Source organism: Orycteropus afer, unplaced genomic scaffold (genome assembly GCF_000298275.1).
Source record: "Orycteropus afer afer isolate SDZICR_OR568_19922 unplaced genomic scaffold, OryAfe1.0 scaffold00028, whole genome shotgun sequence".
Lineage (NCBI taxonomy): Eukaryota > Metazoa > Chordata > Mammalia > Tubulidentata > Orycteropodidae > Orycteropus > Orycteropus afer.
Genome location: NW_006921615.1, coordinates 3,519,657 through 3,540,438, shown reverse-complemented (window position 1 = coordinate 3,540,438; position 20,782 = coordinate 3,519,657).

Here is a 20,782-nt window from a genome sequence, read left to right as displayed (position 1 = left end):
AAAAATATAAAAGCAATATAGAATAGTATATAATGTGTAGAAATTAGAAAAAATGAATTAAACTTCACCTATTTTTCTTCCACCACTCATCTGTCAGTTTGCCATACTGTTGTGGCTTGCGTGCTGATGTGATGCTGGGCACTATACCATTGGTATTTCAAATACCAGCAGGGTCACCCTTGGTGGACAGGTTTCAATGATTCTTCCAGACAAATATAGACTACAAAGAAGGATATGGTGGTCCACTTCTGAAATAATTGACCACTGAAAGCCTTAATAATAGTAGTGAAACATTGTCTGAAATAGTGCCAGCAGATGAACCCCTCAGATTGGAAGGCACTCAAAGTAAGAAAGGGGAAGAGCTGCCTCCTCAAAGGAAAGTCAACCTTAATGATGTGGATTGAGGAAAGCTTTTGGGATCTTCATTTGCTGACATGGCACAACTCAAAATGAGAAGAAACAAATGTAAACTTTCACTAATAATTAGAACATGGAATGTATGAAATATGAATATAGGAATATTGGAAGTCATCAAAAATGAAATGGGATACATAAAGAGCAATATCCTAGGCATTAGTGAGCTGAATTGGACTAGTACTAGCCATTTGGAATCAGATGATCATGTGGTCTACTATACTGGGAATGACAAATTGAAGAAGAATGGTGTTGCATTCCTTGTCAAAAAGAACATTTCAAGATCTAGCCTGAAGTACATGACTTCAGTGATAGGACAATGTTCATATACCCACAAAGAATATCAGTTAATAGTACTATTATTCACATTTTTATACCAAACACTAATGTCAAAGATGAATAAATTTATCAACTTTTGCAGTCTGAAATTGATCACACATGCAATCAAGATGCAACAATTGGAATGCAAAAGTTGGGAACAAAGAAGGATTGGTAATTGGAAAATATGGCCTTGGGGATAGAAATGACTCTAGAGATCAAATAATAGAATTTGGGAGACAAACAAATTCATTGAAAATACTTTTTTTACAACAATATAAACAGCAACTATACCCATGGACCTTGCTGGATGGAATATACAGGAATGAAATCAACTATATCTGTGGAAAGAGATGATGGAGAAGCTGAATATCATTAAGGCTGGGGACCAACTGCAGAACAGACCACCAACTGCTTATATTCAATTTGAAGTTGAAGCTGCAGAAAATTTAAACAAGTCCATGAGAACTAAAGTATGAACTTGAGTATATCCCAGCTAAATTTTGAGAACATCAGTAGGACAGATTTGACTCATTTAACTCTAATGACCAAAGCCCAGAAGAGTTGTGGGATAACATCATGGATATCATACATGACAAATGAAAAAGGTCATTAAAAATAAAGGAAGATAAGTCAACACTAGTATAGAACAGAATGTTTTAGAGAGATAAGAATTTACTACAGGATGATCACAAAGAAAATTTTTCTTTCTTTCTTTCTTCTTTTTTTTAAATTGTGATTTGGGTGAAGATTTACAGAGCAGATTCACTTTCCATACAGCAGTTCACATACACATTGTCTCATGACATTGACCACAATTTACCACAATGCAACAGCTCCCCTCCCACTTCCTCCCAATATTTACGTCTTCCCTGTGTCCATCCCTCCATGCCCCCCTGTCCCTGAGCTGTCTTCCAGTGCATAAGCAGCCCTTCATTCTCCCATGATTGTTCTCTCCAAGAAGTGTATCTACCTCAGGTATATGTTCAACTCATATGCCTATCTTTTGCTTGGCTGGAAGTCACAGGTGTGGGTTCAGTTCCAGACCTGACAGGCAGCTAGGGGCCATAGTCTCAGTGGTTCCACCAGGCTCTATTGGACCAGCAAACCTGGTCCCCCTCCCTTTTATTTTTCTCCAAATGATTTTGAGTTTATGATCACAAAGAAAATTAATAAACTTTTAACCAAAGAAGAAAGGAGAAAATCACAGGGACTTAGTAAACATGAAAGCAACAATAATGAAGAAAAGGGAAAGGAAATTTGATAACAAAATGAATTCAGCACAGAAAAACACTTGGACCAAAGAAACCATCAGCACCACAACAAAAAGCACAAAAGAATAACAACAGTAAATTCAAACCTATCATTAATAACACTAAATATGAATGGATTAAAGGCACCAGTCAAGAGAAAGAGGGTGGCTAATTGGATAAAAAACCAAGTCTATCAATATGCTGCCTACAAGAGACCCAACTTAGACACAATGATAAAAATAAATGAAAATCCAAGAAATGGAAAAAAAAAAAAAATCAAGCTAATGGTAAAAAAAAAAAAAAAAAAAAAAAAAAAAAAAAAAAAAAAAAAAAAAAAAAAAAAAAAAAAAAAAAAAAAAAAAAAAAAAAAAAAAAAAAAAATCAACCAACAAAGAAACCAAAAAAAACCCAGGAGTGGTTATATTAATTTCTGATAAAACACATTTCAATACAAAATCCAGCATAAGAGTGAAGGAAGGGCATTATATTATGATAAAAGGGTCAATAGGCCAAGAGGACATAACAAAAATAAATATCTCTGCACCCAATGAAAAAGCTCCAAAATATATAAAGCAAACACTAATTGAATTGAAAGAAGAAATAGACAATACTACAACAGTAGTAGGAGACTTTAACACACTACTTTCGATAAAGGACAGAAAAAGTGAAAAAAAATACAGAAGATCTTAGCAACACAATCAAACAACTTGACCTCATAGATACATACAAAGCACTCCATCCAACAAAAAATGATCTATGTTCTTTTCCGGTGCACATGAATCATTCTATAGAATAAATGATAGGTTAGGCCAAAAATTAGGCCTCATTAAATTTAAATCATTGAAATTCTACAAAGCATCTTCTCAGATCATAACACTATAAAATTAGAAATCAATAGGAATATCAGGGGAAAAAAATCAAATATATGGAAACTGAATAAGACTGTGCTCAAGAACCACTGGCTAACAGAAGAAATCAAGTGTGAATAAAAAGAATTCCTAGAAACAAATGAGAATGAAAACACAGCATAGCAAAACCTGTGGGACACAGTGATAACAGTACTCAGAAGTCAATTTATAGCAATTAATGCACGTATCAAAAAAGAGGAGAGAATCAAAATCAACACCTTAACCCAACAACTCCCACAATTAGAAAAAGAGCAACAAAAAAAGCCTTCAGTCTCCAGCAGAAAGGAAATAATAAAGATCAGAGCAGAAATAAATGAAACAGAAAATCAAGAAGGCTAAAAGCTGATTGTTCAAAAAGATTAACAAAATCAACAAACCACTGGCAAATTTAACTAAGGAAAAAAAAGAGAAGATGCCAATAACAGGAATGACAAATGAAATAGCAACACTGCAATAGAACCAATTGAAATAAAAAGGATAATACCAGAATACTATGAAGAATTGTATTCCAACAAATTTGAAAACCTAGAAGAAATGGACAAATTCCTGGAAACACAAGGCCTACCTAAACTACCACAGACTGAGGTAGAAAATTTGAAGAGACCCATAATAAAGGAAGAAATTGACCCGGTCATTAAAAAAAAAAAAAAAGAAAAAAAATCACATTCCGTCATCCACCCCACCCCCACTCACCCCCCCAAAAAATTAACAATCCTGGCCCAGGTGGCTTCACTGAAGAATTTTATCAAATATTCAGAGAAGTGACTCCTATCCAACTCAAGATGATTCACAACATAGAAAATGATAGCATACTCTTAAATTCATTCTATGAAGCACGCATAACCCTGACACTAAAACCAGGCAAAGAATTACTAAAAAGGAAAACTACAGACCAATATCCTTCATGAATATAGACACAATAATCTTCAACCAAATCCCTGCTAATAGAATCCAATACTACATAAAAATAAAATAAAATAATAATAATATCCCATTACCAAGTGGGATTCATACCAGGTATGCAAGGATGGTTCAACATTAGAAAAACAACCAGTGTAATCTATCACATACATAAAACCAAGAAAAAGAATCACATGATCATATCAATTGATGCAGAAAGGACATTTGATAAAATCCAGCATTCTTTCCTGATAACAACTCTAAGTAAAATAGTAAGAGAAGGGAAATTCCTAAATATACTAAAGGGCTTATCTGTAAAACCAACAGCCAACATTATTCCCAATGGAGAGAGACTCAAAGCATTCCACTTGCAAATTGGAACCAAGTGAGGATGCCTTCTAGCTCCACTTTGAGTCAAAATTTTCTGGAAGTCCTAGCCAGGGCAATAAGGCAAGGTAGAGAAATAAAAGGCCTCTAAATTGGCAAAAAAGAAGTAAAGTGATCTGTATTCACAGAAGGCAGGATACTATACATATGTGTGTGTGTGTGTGTGTGTATTTCTATGTAAACTACTGGAACCAACTGAAAATTTCAGCAAAGTGGCAGGACAGAAGATCAACATACAAAAATCAGTTGGATTCCTCTATACCAATAAAGATATCTCTGAAAAGGAAATAAGGAAAACAATATCATTTACAATAGCTACCAAGAAGATAAAATGCTTAGGAATAAATCTCACCAGGGATACAAAAGACTTACACAAAGAAAATGACAAAACAAAACAAAAAAACATTACTACAAGAAACTTGTTATAAGAGACTGACAGAGATGAAAGAATATCCCATGCTCATGGACAGGAAGACTGAACATTGTGAAAATGTCAGTACTACCTAAAGTAATCTATAGATTCAAAGCAATCCCAATCAAAATTCCATTAACAAGGATATAGAAAACTCAGTCATTAATTTTATATGGAGAGGAAAGTTTTTCTACTAAAAAGGAAAAACAAAGTAGGAGGTCTCACACTCTAGATCTCAAAACCTACTATCAGCCACAGTAATCAAAACAGCCTAGTATTGGTACAATGATAGATACATAGACCAGTGGAACAGAATTGAGAGTCCAGAAATAGATCATCCACCTATGGACAGCTGATCTTTGAAAAGAGCTGACACTCAGTAAATGGGGAAGAGATAGTCACTTCAACAAATGGTGCTGGCAAAACTAGATATCCATTTGTGCAAAGATGAAACAAGATTCATACCTCATACCATACACAAAAACAAACTCAATATGGATCAAAGACCTAAACATAAAACCCAAAACTATAAAGTTCATCAAAGATAAAAATAGGAGGAAACTTAGGGACTCTAATTTATGGTGTTAATAGACTATCAACCATAACCCAAAATCCACAAACAGTAGAAGAGGAACTAGATGACTGGACATTCTAAAAATTAAATTCTTATGTACATCAAAAGACTTCTTCAAAAGAGTAAAAAGAGAACATACAGATTGGGAAAAAGTATTTGGCAATGACATATCTGACAAGGGACTTATCTCTAAAATTTATTGAAAACTTCAACACCTCAACATCAAAAAGACAAACAATCCAATTGAAAAATGGGGAAAGGATATGAACAGACACTTCACCAAGGAAGATATTCAGGCAGCCAACAAACACATGAAGAAATACTTGTGATCATTAGTTATTAGAGAGATGAAAATCAAAACAACAGTGAGATGTCATCTTACTCCAGCAATAATAGCAAAGCTCAACTGGACAGAAAACAACCAATACTGGTGAGGCTGTGGAGAGATTGCAACTCTCATACACTGCTGGTGGGACTGTAAAATGGTACAACTACTGTGGAAAATGGTATGGTGCTTCCTGAAAAAGTTGGAAATAAATATACCATTGATTCAGCAACCCCATTACTAGGAATATATCCTAAAGAGGTGAGACCTGGGACATGAATAGATATATGTACACCCATGTTCATTGCAGCACTATTTACAGTAGCAAAGAGATGGAAACAACCTAAGTGTCTACCTACAGATGAATGGGTAACCAAACTGTGGTATGTATATACAGTGGAATAGTATGCAACATTAAAGAATAATGAAGAATCAGGGAATCACCTCATAATGTGTATGAACCTGGAGGACATTATGCTGAGTGAAATAAGTCAATCACAGAAGGACAAATATTGCATCTGTCCATTATTGTAAAAAGTCAAGGACAAGTTTACACAGGGAAGGAAATTTTCTTTATTGGTTACCAGGGATGGGAGGGGAGCGGAAGGAAGGGAAAATGGATGGATAATTAAGAAACAGGTTGATATGGGTGAAGGCATTTTTTAAAAAAAGAAATAAGATTAGCCACCTGTCGATAATTTTTGAAGCTAGGTTATGGGCACATGTGGGTTCTCAATAAAATAAAATAAAATAAATAAATGAATAAAAAATACAGTAAGAAAAGAAAAGACCAAAATTGATGTCAGAAGAGATTTTGAAACTTGCTCTTGAATATAGAGTAGCTAAAGAGAATGGAAGAAACCATACAGTAAAAGGGCTTAACAGAAGATATCAAAGGGTGTCTTGGGAAAACGTTATAATAAAATGTGCAAAGACCTGGAGTTAGAATACCAAAAGGGAAAAATGTACTCAGTATTTCTCAGGCTGAAAGAACTGATGAAAAATTTCAAACCTTGAGTTGAAAAAATATTGAATATTGAATTTCTTCCATAGAAGAAATATTCAATATGGAAAAAATATTCAATGATGCAGGATTTGTTGATATTCTACCATTTCAAGAGGTAGTAGTGCCATCAATAGTGAACTTCCAGAAATTCAAGGCAAATTCAGAACAGCTTGTGGAATAAGGGATATAATTAGTGATGTCAGATGGATCTTGCCTGATATAGTAGAGAATACCAGAAAGATGTTTACTTGTATTATTTGACTATGCAAAGGCATTTGACTGTGTGGATCCTAGCAAATTATGGATAACATTGCAAAGAATGGGAAGTCCAGAACACTTAATAGGACTTATGTGGAACCTGTACACAAACTAAGAGGCAGTCGTTTGAACATAGCAAGGGCATGCTGAATGGTTTAAAATCAGGAAAGGTGTGCATCAGGGTTACATCTTTTCACCATACTTGTTCAATTTGCATGCTGGGCAAATAATCCAAAAAGAACACGGCCTCAGGATTAGAGGGAAACTCAATAACATCTTATGATATGCAGATGACACAACTTTGCTGAAAATGAAGAGGACGTGAAGCAACTACTGATGAAGATTGAAGAGTACAGCCTTCAGTATGGATTATACCCTAACCTAAAGAAAACAAAAATCCTCTTAACTGGACCAATACACATCATGGAAAACAGAGGAAAGAATGAAGTTGTCAAGGATTTAATTTTACTTGGATCCACAATAAATACCCATGGAAGCAGAGGTTAACAAATGAGGCATCATATTGCACTGGACAAATCTGCTGCAAAACACCTTTGTAAAGTGTTAAAGAACAATGATATCACTTTGAAGACTAAGTGTTCCTGACCCAAGCCATATTAGTTTCAGTTGCTTCATATACATGTGAAAGCTGGACAGTGAATAAGGAAGACAAAAGTGGAATTGATGCCTTTAAATTATGGTGTTGGTGAAGTATACTGATTATACTATAAACTCCCAGAAGAATGAACATATCTGTCTTTGACCAACTACAGCCAGAATATTTCTTAGAATTGAGCACGGTGATGAGACTTCATCTCACATCCTTTGGCTATGTTAACTGGACGGACCAGTCCCTGGAGAATATCATCATGATTGGTACAGTAGAAAGTCAGTGAAAAAGAGAAAAACCTTCAACAAGATGGACTGAAATAGTCGCTTCAACAATGGGCTCAAACAGCAAGGATTGTAAGGATCGTGCAGGACCATGGGGTTGCTGTGAGCCAGAACTGACTCAATGGCTCAGTGGTACCCAAGAACAACATAATATCAGAAATCACTTTGCTCATTTCTTTCTAATTCTAGAATTAATGACATGCTAAACATCTTTGTGGATATATTTTAATGTATTATAATATTTTCTTAGGCTAATTGCCTGAAATAGAATAATTGAGTCCAAAGCATGAGTCTATTTTTAACATTTAATGTATGAGTCAAATTGCTTTTCAAAAGATCTGTGTAATTTTATAATACTACCAGCAAAGATAAAGGTACAATTATCACCATGCTCTCAGTAGAGATTAGGTAATATCATTTTTTAAAAAATTCTGTTAATTTAATAAGAAAAATACTGTATCTCATTATTAAAACTTGCATTTCTTTTAAACTACTAATGAAATTAAACCTGTTAACATATTTTGTTTCTACATGATTCTTCAATGGTTATAATTTTTCTTTTTCAAATTATATTGCTACATAATCATTTGATATTTTTATACAGCTTTTTGTAAGTTATTTTTATATTCTTTTTAAGACATTGAAATACTAATATGTTATGTGTTGATTGTTTCTTTTGTGATTTCTTCTATTATTCCAAAGCTTAAAAGTTCTTCCCACTCTGGAACACTGGAGACTATTACATTCTTTTCCCCTTAGTTGTTTATTTTCTTTTTCTTTTTTAATCATTTGATTTTGAACATGCAGTTCCTCTCCTCTTTGGAATTTATTGTGGTGTATAGGACAGATTTCGGCAAGCAAGGAGCCAGGGGTGGGTAGAATAAACTGGAGGAATAGAACTAGAGAGTTTGAAAAGTGAGATTAAATGAAGCGTATGTGAAGCAATAAGAATAATCCAGTGTTTGGGGATGATGTTCACATTTAGTAATGCAGACACAATGGAAGGTAGAGAAGCATGGGCGGGAGAAGAAGATGGATGAGAGGATCAGGTCCGAAGCCTCTTGGCAGCACACACAAGTAGGCTGTGCTCGTTGGAGGTAGCAGGACCTGGGAGCAGTGGCCAGGCCCATCAGCTAGATAAGGGAGCACACCAAATTAGAGATATCAGGATTTGGAACTGTGCTCGGTAAACAGGAGTATGAAGTACTTAGGGTGTGATAATCATTTCTGTCCAAAATGAGATGGGGATTTTCATCACTGCCCACAGTAATTTTGTTCAATATGATTTAAATGTGTTTGCAAAAGAAAGGGTGTTTTTCTAATTTCTAGCTGAATAATTGAATTTTGCATTGCATGTACAGGTGTTCCTGCCACATATCTTTCTTACCTTTCTCTGGAAAAAAGAAAATCTCAGCAATGTTTACTGCATTATTTTTTCTCTTGGGTCTAGATAATATAGCTATATGTTCAGTACTGTCCATTCATTTGAAGTTACTTTTTAAAGACAAGATCTTAGTTCATTTTTATATAGAAGTACATTCTTTAATGATGTTCAATTAACAAATACATTTAAATATGTGAAACTCTGAAATATAAGTAAATTAAATTAAATATTAGAAATGTCTGTCTACAAAAAGTCTATATTCCTGGATGGGCAGAATGTGGGGTATTTGCCTGTTTTAGAAGAAGTATACATTATTTGTCAATTCAGAAGACATTTTTAAAGACTCAGATCATAGTTATTTTTGGACAAGTCTTGGTTGTCTGCCTCTGTTACCCCTTGTGATTCTACTCAAGGCTAGCAAGGAAACACATAATTCTAAACAGGGAAATTAATTACAGATTTATATTCTCAGAGGAGCTAAATATGACTTTCTATTAGGTGCTGCACTCTGAGGCTCCTCCTCACCCAACAAGGAACCAGATATGCTTAGAGGACAAACCAAGCTGAAGTCATATACAAGAGGAGGCAGGGCTTTGGGATGAGGAGAGTTATAGGATTACAAAAGGATTTAGGGACCATGATGGAGCTCTGGTGGTACAGTGCCTATTGCATTTGACTACTAACCAGAAGGTTGGCAGTTCAAACCCGCCAGCCAGTCCGTGGAAGGAAGATGCGGCAATCTACTTCTGTAAAGATTTAGTGCCTCAGAAACCCAATGGGGGTCACTATGAGTCAGAATCAACTCAATGGCAGTGGGTTTAGGGACCATGTGGGAGAGAGGGAAGGGAGGAGTCCCTGGTGAATGTTCCCTGCCTTTTGCACAGAAGAAGCCAGTGGTGTTCTGGAAGGCCCTGAATCAAAGGCTTGGGTCCCTGGAAAGAGTTTGGGGAACAAATTGGCTTACTGAGAAAAGCTTACCCCAATCTTTAATTCCCTTTGGATTCTGTGTGAATTAGAACAAAATGCTTGAAATTGAAGTAAAATACTGATAAAATGTTTTCTGGGTGTCCCAGGATGGAAAAGACTGGATAATGAAGACTATGTAGTGGACCGAACCACTTCTCTTCCAGTAGCGTTTTGTTGTATTTTGTAGGAATACCCCTTATCATTCTAATCTAATGATTGTTTCCTCCACTGAACTTCTAAAACATATGTTTCATTGCTGTTGTTTTATGAAAACGCTTTTGCTGTTCTCTTGACTTTTGATGACTACTATTGGCCACTAGTTAACTTTTAATCATGGGTATTACAATATAGAAAACACATATCCTTTTAGAGCAGTACAAATAGACCTGTGATTTGGGGCTGGCAATTTACCTTTTCTGAGTATCAGTGGGGGTAATGCTGGCCAGCTCCTAGAGGTGTGGTAGGTTGGGATGCTTCTATTACCCATGTGCCTGACACACAGTAGATCCTTAAGGCTCTTGCTCCCTTAGTCATTACATTTTTTCTCTCCAACTCTCTAGAAGCTCAACAATGGCAAGGAGCCTATTTTGTACTTTTGATATACTCTATAGAGCTCTAGTATTGCAGCATTTATGTGACAAACATTTTTGCTGTTGTTAGATGCCACTGAGTTGGTGACCCTATGTACAATGAAACACTGCCCAGTCCTGTGCCAGCCTCATAACGCTTGCTATACCTGACCCCATTGTTGCAGCCACTGTGTCAATCCATCTCATTGAGGGCCTTCCCCTTTTTTGATGACCCTCCACTTTACCAAGCGCGATATCCTTCTCCACGAAATGGTCCCTTCTGACAACATGACCAAAGCAGGTGAGACGAAGTCTGGCCATTCTCACTTCCAAAGAGCATTCTGGCTGCACTTCTTCCAGGGCAGATTTGTTCATTCTTCTGGCAGTCCATGGTACTTTCAGTATCCTTTGCCAACACCACAACTCAGAAGCCTCAACTTTTCTTTGGTCTTCCTTATTCATTGTCCAGCTTTCAAGTGAATGTGAGGTGACTGAAAATACCATGGCTTGCGTTAGGCACACTGTGATAGTTGGAGCTGTGTGTCAACTTGGCTGGACCACAATTCTGTGTGGTTTAAGCTGTTGTGATGTGGTTATTCCCATGATGGGATCAGATGATTATGTTTTGAGCAGGCAATCTGTTGAAAGGGAGTTTCCCTAGGGGTATGGCCTGCTTCCAGTATATCTATGGACATTCCGGGAAAAGAGATATTCTTCTATGGATTGGGATTCCGTTGTGCTGCTTACAACTGTCCATGAGAGAACAATCCACCATCCAGCCTGGAGATCTTGGATTTGTCATTTGTTGGAGTCAACAGCCAGTGTACTGCCTGCCAGCCTTGAGCTCCTCAGCCTCTGCGGCTGCAAGAGTGGGGAAAAACCTCCAGCTTGACATGGAAAGGCCTCCAGCTTGACGTTTGATCCAGGAACTTTGGACTTGCCAGCTTCTATAAGTGTGTGAGCCATTTTCCTAAGATAAATTTCTCTATATGTACATACATATATAAGCTTTACTGGTTTTGCTTCTTTAAAGAAACCAGTCTAACACACACACCTTAGTCTTCAAAGAGATGTCTTTGCTCCTCAGCAATGAAAGAGGCCTTTTGCAGCACATTTTTCCAGTGCAATACATCATCTGATGTCTTGACAACTGCTTCTGTTGGTATTGATTGTGGAGCCAAATAATATGAAATCTTTGACAACTTCAATCTTTTCTCCATATATTGTGATGCTACTTATTGGTCCAGGTACTAATAGATAGTTATTTATTAATTTAGTTTGAGAATATGATGGGATAGTTAAAAAGTATTACCACTGTAAGAATGAAAATAAGAATCTCCAATTGCTTATATCTTATGTGAGATTTTTTAAAATTTAAACTTTTCCACAATTATTAAAACTTCCGTATGATGACTCAAGAATAAAATGGAATCACCACTGTTTGTGTCTAGAGAATTATAACCACATGAGTTCCTATAAAATTTACTTATAGAAAATATTACAGTGCATATTTATTAGAGGTTTCTTTGGTTTTCTAAGAGTCAAAGGAAAACAGAAGAATACTGATGTTTTGGATTTATCTTGTTTTATTTGAGATAGCAGGCCAAAGTTATAAGCACATCTGCTTTTTATTCATTAAGTTAGTATTTATTTGCAAGAGCTTAGGAGATACTTAGTAGAAAAAAGCAAAATTTACCTTGAAGGACTAATAATAAACAGTTGCCATTTATTAAATCAGCTTTGTGCTAGGGAGTCATTCAATTTACTCTCCTTTAATCTCACATCAATGCTGTAAGGACAGGTTTACCTGTATATTTTAACAGGGTTCTAACTTCAACCTTTCCAAAATAAAACTCATTTACCAGAAATGCTCTGTACTGTATCAGTCTCTGCCCTCAACCAATGAAGCAGCTAAACTCTGTATCTTGGCAAGTTCACCCTCGTTTGTTACTTGGGGCGAGAAATTTATTTTCCACTAAATAACAGAAAAATATGGGGCAATCTACTTCTGTAGTGATATTGCCTTGGAAACCCAAGGAGGGGTTGCTAAGAGTCGGGTCCGACTTGACGGCACATAACAACAACAATAACGGAAAAAATGAGTGGTCCATGGAGTACCAGTGTATACATGAGGCACATTTGGGTAAAAACAAAACAAACAAACAAAAACCTGAAAACAAAAAATGCTTTGAATCCTCTATTGAAACTGAGTATATGATTAAATCTGCAAAAGAATATAAACTGAGTAAAGGATGATTAACAACACAATGTAAGACAATGGCATCCCTCACACCTCACTGTCCTGTCAAGAAAAAAAAAAAAATCTAAATTAAAAAAAACAAAGACTTTTTTTATTATGAGAGAAGCATTTTCAAAACATATGGGAACCAAGAAGATAAATCATGACCCTTCCCTAAAGATTATAGTAATTTAGAAAGTGAGAAACCACAGAATCAGCAGGACAGTTCTTCAGGCAGAGTAGGTTACCAGATCCTACCCCTGTAATGACATCCATTACTACAAAACACTACCACAGAAAAGTGTTACTGCCACTTCAGGGAAAGATATGGAAAGACAGGTGATTCTAAATTCTAAATAGAAAGAAAGGTATAGGGAGTTCAATGTGGTTAGAAATAACAGGAAAAAAGAAAAGAAAAAAGGCTCCAGGGGACAGAGAGAAGAAAAATAATCATGGTCACAGAAAGGGAAACGATCTGAAACTTGTTGTTTACAGTCTTTTGAAAGAGAAAAAAAAAAAAAAAAATCAGAAAACCGTAAGACAAAGCATATCTTAAGCATTTTTCATTGTGATTTTCACCTGGCTTTTAGGACACAGATTTTATTGGTATAAAAATTACCTCTGAAGTAACTTCATCTAGATGCTATTTATGCTTCTCGGCTAATCTACCATACACACACACATTGCTTTATATTGGGCAGTTTTGACTCAAAACAGCACTGTGCTCAAGGAATTGAAACAATATGATGTTGAAAATTAACTTTACAATGTTATTACACAATGTGAAATGTTTAATGGGGCAAGATGTCATTGGACATCTGTTCTCATGCTATTTAATATGAAACTAGAAAGACGGGTATGTATTTTTCTGATTCTTTGCTTCTGCTAAAGCTTGAATGCTTATTCTTTTCCCTTTACTGAGTTCTCTTAGTCTTTCCCCCTTAAAGGCAGGTACTCTTCACAAGTAAGCTCCATTCATCGTTCTTTTTTTCGACATTCTCTGTGAGATCTCATCACTTCAATTACCCCCTATCTCACCTGTCGTAGATTATTCCAATAGATATCCACACCTTACTGAGTCCACTAAACTCCAAACCCACTATAGTCAAGTAGATTCTGACTCACACCCACCCTGGAAGACAGAGCAGAACTGCCCACAGGGTTTCCAAAGCTGTAATCCTCACGAGCCTAGACTGTCACATGTTTCTCTCACAGAGCACCTGGTGGGTTGTAACTTCTGAATTTTTAGTTAGCAGCCAAGCTCTTTAACCACTGTGCCACCAGCACTTTTTTTTTTTTTTTTTTTTTAGGATTTGGGTGAAGATTTACAGAGTAAATTCACTTTTCATACAGCAGTTCACATAGACTTTGTCTCATGTCATTGACCAAAATTTACAATGCAGCAGCTCCCCTCCCACTTCCTCCCCATAGCTACCTCCTCCCAGTGTCCATCCCTTCATACTCTTCTGCACCCTGAGCTATCTCCCTGTCACCAGCGCTTTCTTGCTAAGTCCCAGTCCCATATGTTTCAGCTTCCCGTGAGCTTGTTTTTCCTTTGCATGCTCTGAAAGCATTCTAAGCTCAATATGTGACAAATCACTCCTCTGACAGACCGGGTTTACTCATATCATTTTCACCTGCCTGCCAGGCTGAAGACTAAAGCCAGTCTTGTCTTTTCTCTCAATGCTTGTCATAGCAAAGAGTCAGTCAGCACCTTTCTTTCCCATTGTTTCTACATTTTCCTCTTTTTCATTCCTTCTACCTCAGCTCTGTTTTTCTTAGTTGATGTCCAGTGGCTCCAATTCTTGGTGACCCCATGTACCACAGAATGAAACACTGCCTGGTCTTGACCATCTTCATGTTGCTTGGTATGCTCAAGTTCATACTTGTGCCCACTGTGTGTTTTGAGTGCCCTTCCAACATACAGAGTTCACCTTCCAGTACTAGTATCATACAATATTGTATGGTGACCCACAGACTTTTTATTGGCTAATTATGAGAAGTAGATCATCAGGCCTTTCTTCCTAGTCTTTGTTCCTAGCTCTATTGAAACTTGTCCACCATGAGTGACCCTGCTGGTATTTGAAATACTGGTGGTGTAGCTTCCAGCGTCATGGTAACAAGGAAACCACTGCAGTATGACAAATTGATAGACAGGTGGCAACCTTCAACCTTAGTTAAGTCCTATTCCACCTTTTTCCTAGAGCAGTCTAGAAGAAACTCCTAACCAGATCCCCTGCTTCTGGTCTTACTTTGTCGCCAGTGTATGCTGCAACTCAACCCAGATTAGTCATTAAACCATTTCAGCTTCTCCACTGACCACAGAACTTTGTCTTGCCCTGTAGGTCCTACAAGGAGCTCTGGTGATGCTGCAGTTAAAGCTTTTGCTAACCAAAAGTTTGGTGGTTTGAACCCACCAGCCACTCTGCAGGAGAAAGATGAGGCAGTCTTTTTCCATAAAGATTTACAGCCTTGGAAACTGTATGGAGGTGGCTATGAGTTGGAATCTTCTCAGTGGTAGTGGATGGGTAGATTCTACAGTTCCTACCATTTTATTCCTGACCATCTCACCTGTGTCCCTTGTTTTAATCAGCTTTATTTACTGATCCTGAACAATTTCTGTGTTCAGTCAGTGAGTAGTAACTGTCTCCTGTTTCTGCCTCATTGTTTTTACTCAAACAGCTTTCCCTCCTTATAAATCTCATCCACTTATCTAATCTTATCCATTCTTCAAAGGCAATTTCAGATCTAATTCCTGTTTGAATCCTTACTCAGAGACACCTACTAGACAGGTCTGCCTCCTTGAGCTCCTGTAATGTATCACGTTTCCTTTTCCATCTTGATTAGCAAGTACCTCTGGGCCAAATGTGATGCTGATAGCAAGACCCATCTCTTATCTCAGGCTACAGTCAAACCTATCTCCCTCTCTTCTCAGTGCAGTTTGTAATATTTTCTTTGAGCTCCATTTTAAACTCTCTTTGGAGGATATGCTTGATAACAAGTGGCATCAGGTGCCCAAGGCCTGGGTCATAGTCACCTATTAATAAATTTTAACTATTAAATAACAAATAAAAAGTTCTGCCTATTATTGCCCATGGTACTTATATAATGGTGATTTTTAAAATTGCTTTTCATTATTAGTAATATTTTTTAGGTGTATTATATAAATTTCCTAAAATTGGGGTTCTGTCTTACTTTTTTTTTTTTGGCATAGAACAATGCTTGGCATAAAGTAAATATTCTCTGTTTAATTAAAACAAGTGTGGTACTTCCTAGGAAGATTAACATATGCTTTTAACAGATAAATTGATAAACCTAAAGAAAAGGCTTATTGTTTGGTAGTATATTTTTCATAAATACAGAAACATCTGCTTTTGGATATTGGGAAGACTATTTTTTTCTTTTAGGTTCTTACAGGTTTGAAAATAGTTGTGCTCCATAAATATCCAAGTATGAGTCATTTGTTTAACCACACAGATGCTCACTCATTAGTCAAATGTTCTTCATTTTAAGTCATACACTTAAATGAATTTTCTCCCATGCCTGTCTCCCTCCAGGGGCCAGGGAAGTGGTGTCCAGATCTGTTCCTGGAATACTGAAGATGTATGGGTCTTACTTCAATAAGGGGGAATCTCAACTCCGTGAAGCAGCAGGAAGCTATCGTAGCTCATATTGGTAAGTTGTTCACATATGCTTTGATTGTCCACCTAACACAATGTTTTATCTCACATTCCCATCCCTCCCCTCCCTTTTCCCATTCAAATGCAACTCCCCAACTATCCAATTTTGGGTACTTTTTGTTCTTTTTCCTTTCTGTCACTTTTGCCCTTCTATTATGCAAGCAAATAGTCTGTGTCAAGAACAAGTGGAAGAAGTCATTTACTTAAAGAAATGCAAGGAAATAGCAAGTATTTTAAAAAATTATTTTGCAAAGATGGAGCGACAGATAAACTCTTATGTCGTTGTTGTTATGTGCCATTGAGTTGGACCTGACTCATAGCGACCCCTCCTTGGGGTTCCAAGTCAGTTTCACTAAGGAAGTAGATTGTCCAACCTTCCTTCTGAGGAGTGGCTGGTGATTTGAACCGCCAGCCTTCTGATTAGCAGTCAAGTGCCTAGGCACTACACTACCAGAGCTCCTATAATCAGCAGCTTTTAGTTCTTTCTTTGGATTGCTCAATTATTTAAATTCAAGTCAATCATTTGCAATTTCTATCCCTGATCAGACCAGTGGTCAATGAAGTTGGCAGTTTAAGAAGACTGGATATTACTGTAAGCTAAGGAAGCCTACAGCAACTGGAGGTCTTCTCACAGAAGTAATACGACAGCTTTCCATGGATGATAAATGAATTCAAACAGGATGTGAGGGCTGACAGAATGAGTTCCGTGTAACTTGTCCCAGATTTCAACTATTCTGTCCTACCAATCCCAAGTATACTTTTCTTACCCACAGTCTTAGTTTTAGGTTAAAGAACATTTTTTGTACCTTCAAAGGAACAGCATATTCTGAGATTTTTTGAATGTTACCCAATGTTTTGTTCTGACTTTTTTCCACAAGCATTCAAAAGAATTGAATTAAATAGAATTCTTACATATATGTATAATTATGCATTTCCCTCTCTATTTCTGCTCATAGGATAGGGACAAAGAGGGTAAGAGATATTGTTAGTTTATATCAGAATTCAAAGTCTTCAGCCAACGAGGAAACTCTGTTAATGGAATTTCAAACATGGGCCAGCGGGGGCAGTGGGAATCTGGGGGTCAGAGCCTTTGACATGACATCAAAGAGGCAGCAGCCTGTCCTGCCTACTCCTGCAGCCAACATGTCTGGAAGGCCCAGGAGCCATGTGGGGTCTCTTTCCAAACTCTATAACCCAATCACTCTGAGAATCACAGAGATTCTTTCTGGCTGAAACTGCCCTTTTCCCTTCTCCCCAGAGCAATGCCTGAATTGGGTTGAGACAGCTGAAAAAATATGATGAATGCAATGCATTCTTGCTCTCACATGTAATGGGCAATATGGTCCCTATCCTCTACACTAAGACTCTTTAATATTGTCCCATCCTTTTCTCCACAAAAAAAAAAAAAAAAAAAGAAACCTGCATTACATGTAGAATTTTTAGAGTAGTTGTGAATTATCCCATCACAACTAATACCTTTAACTTTTTCTTATTCTTCTGTTTTTTTTTTTTTTGCTTCTATATTGAAGAACATGGGAAAATGCATTTCTCCATGCTATTTCTAGAATTGATAAATTGAAGAGATTTCCACTCTGGAGATTTGGATTTTTACATCACATAGTTCTCCTGCTCTCTGAGGCTAATCCCATCACATATAGCCATGACAATCAAGGTAAATCTGGTTTAATGAGAGAGTGTGTGTAGAACTTCTTTGACTCTTCATGGTTTCTTTTGTTATACCTTAAAAATGCTTATTAAAAATGTTCTGCTTACATAAGTTTGTTCATATCAGCTAGCCTGAGTTCAAATGCCTTCTGAAGAAATTTCTTGTGTGGAACATCCTTGAGCAGCCCCGTCTTGTAAAGTAAGGAAGTCTGCTGGCACTAGTTGCTCCTTTGAACTTAGTTTATAAATTTTTTATTTTTTAAAGTACAAGTCTTTTGGCTTTTTCCTTCAAAACCTCACAATTTATATAGAAAATGACTTACTTAAATTGAGTCTCATTGTTAGAAATTTGGACAATTTGAAAAAATAAGCTGAACTATAAATATTGGCATTGATGAATGAATAAATAATTTAAAAAGAATGAAAAGCTATTTGTCAAGTTCCAGTAAGGTGGTGGAATAGGCAGAAAGACTGAACAGACCCTCTTCAACAAAGACAAGGAGAACCAATTAACACAGATACAGAAGATAATCCTGGACCCTGAGCCTTGAAGGAAGGATATAGAAGTGGACTAAACCCCCACTAGAAGAAGAATTTGCATGAAAACACCAAAAAAGGAGACATACAGAGCTGCGGTCTGGCAGCAATTCTGATGACACAGAGAGCCTGGATATTGCTGAGTGATGGTAGGACCTAAGAATTAACCCCAAAATCAGCCCTGTTAGCCAGGGACTGCACTGCTCTGGTGGCTGGAGAACAAAAGGGGAAGCAGCGAAGAGGAAGGTGGGCTGAGCTGTGGATTTTTGTCTGTCCGGAGGGTGCAGCCATTTTGAATGTTTACAAGTGGCTTGACCATTTTGGATATTTAAAGTGACAGCATTCCCCAAGATTCCAGGGACTTAAGAACAGGCTCCACTTGCCAGAAACCCCAAGGACATTCCAGACATGGACAACTGGAAAGGTGCCACATTCTCCTTGTTACTCTTATACCTCACAGCCTCTTAGTGAATGGAGGTGCAGCCATCCCTCACTCCTTTGAAGGTATCTTCAAAGGATTGAGAGACAGACCAAAGAAAACACAGACAACCTACTTTTGGGCCAGCAGGAATTCCATCCTAGTCTGTGTGCTCGGATGGAGCCTGGGTGCCATGCCCTGCCCTGTCCCAATTTTGTTTCTTTTTTCTGTTTTTTAGTTTGTTTTTGTCTGTTTTAAAACTACTACTATTATTATTACTTTTGTTCTTCATACTATTATTCCTTATTCTTCCCCTCCTAGGCACTAGTTTTCAGCTTTTTTCCTTTTCCCTGTTCCTGGTTGCATTTTTATTTTCCTTTATTGTGGTTAACCCTTTTCCTTTTTTTTCTTTTTGCATTTTTTTCATCATTATTCTCCTTCTCTACCTTTTTTCTCTTATTGCCCACTCCCAAGATACTTCAGGTTTTTTTCTTTTCCTTCTTTTTCCCTTTTTTCTTTTTTCGGTTACTGTTCCTGTGTGATTACATAGTGTATTTTTTGTCCATGTGCTTTAACCTTTTGATGGTTATTCAATTGTTACTTTTGTCTAATGGAGTGGAAGATAGCACCAGTCCCCATATGACACAACTATAACCACACCTCCTGTAGCTTCACTTACTAAGTGAGAGCCACCACTTCCTTCACCACCAATGGGCCAAAGATAAACAACCACCAAGAAGAGCCTGGCTCACTCTTGGCTGCTCTTCACAAACAGTTAACAAAGATCTTAATACAGCAATGTCATGATGTCTTGGAGAAAACAGACCATCACAGTCCACACAAAGAAGCAATATAAAGTGGTAGAAACAAGGGGGCAGGATACAGATGCAGAACACATTCCTGAGAAAGAAGCAGCATTGGAATTCTCTGAAAAGGAATTCAAAAGAATTATATTTAGGTATCTTCAAAGGATTGAGAGACAGACCAAAGAAAACACAGACAAAACCCTAGACAAATTTTGGAAGAAAATACAAGAACAAAATGACAAAATAAAAGAAAAATTAGCAATGATTCTAAACCTCCAGATAGAAATCCAGAAGATTAATACTAAATTGTCAGAAATAGATAACACATTGAAAGGGTAAAGGAGTAAAATTGATGCAATGGAAGACAAAATTAATGAGATGGAAGACAGAATTAATGAGATTGAAGACAAATATCTGAAGACTTCTTTGGAAAGGGATCAGTCAGATCAAAACAAAGTGAAGAAAGCCTAAGGTTCATATGGGATACTATCAAAAGGAATAACATATATTATTCTAGAACAGGAAGAAAAAAATAAAACCACTAAGAAAATTTTCCAAGATTTATTGGAGGAAAACTTCCCTGATATGATGAAAGATGAGGAATATATCCATTCAGGAATTCTAATGAACCCCAAACAGGATAGACCCCAAAAGAAAATCACCAAGATATATCATCATCAAACTCATCAAAAGCAAAGACAAAGACAGAATCATGAAAGCAGCATGGGAAAAACAAAAATTTACTTACAAAGGACAGACAGTAAGAATAAGCTCTGATTTCTCAGCAGAACCATGCAAACAAGAAGGCAATGGGATGTTATATATAAAACCCCGAAAGAGAAAAATTTTCAACCAAGAATTATATACCC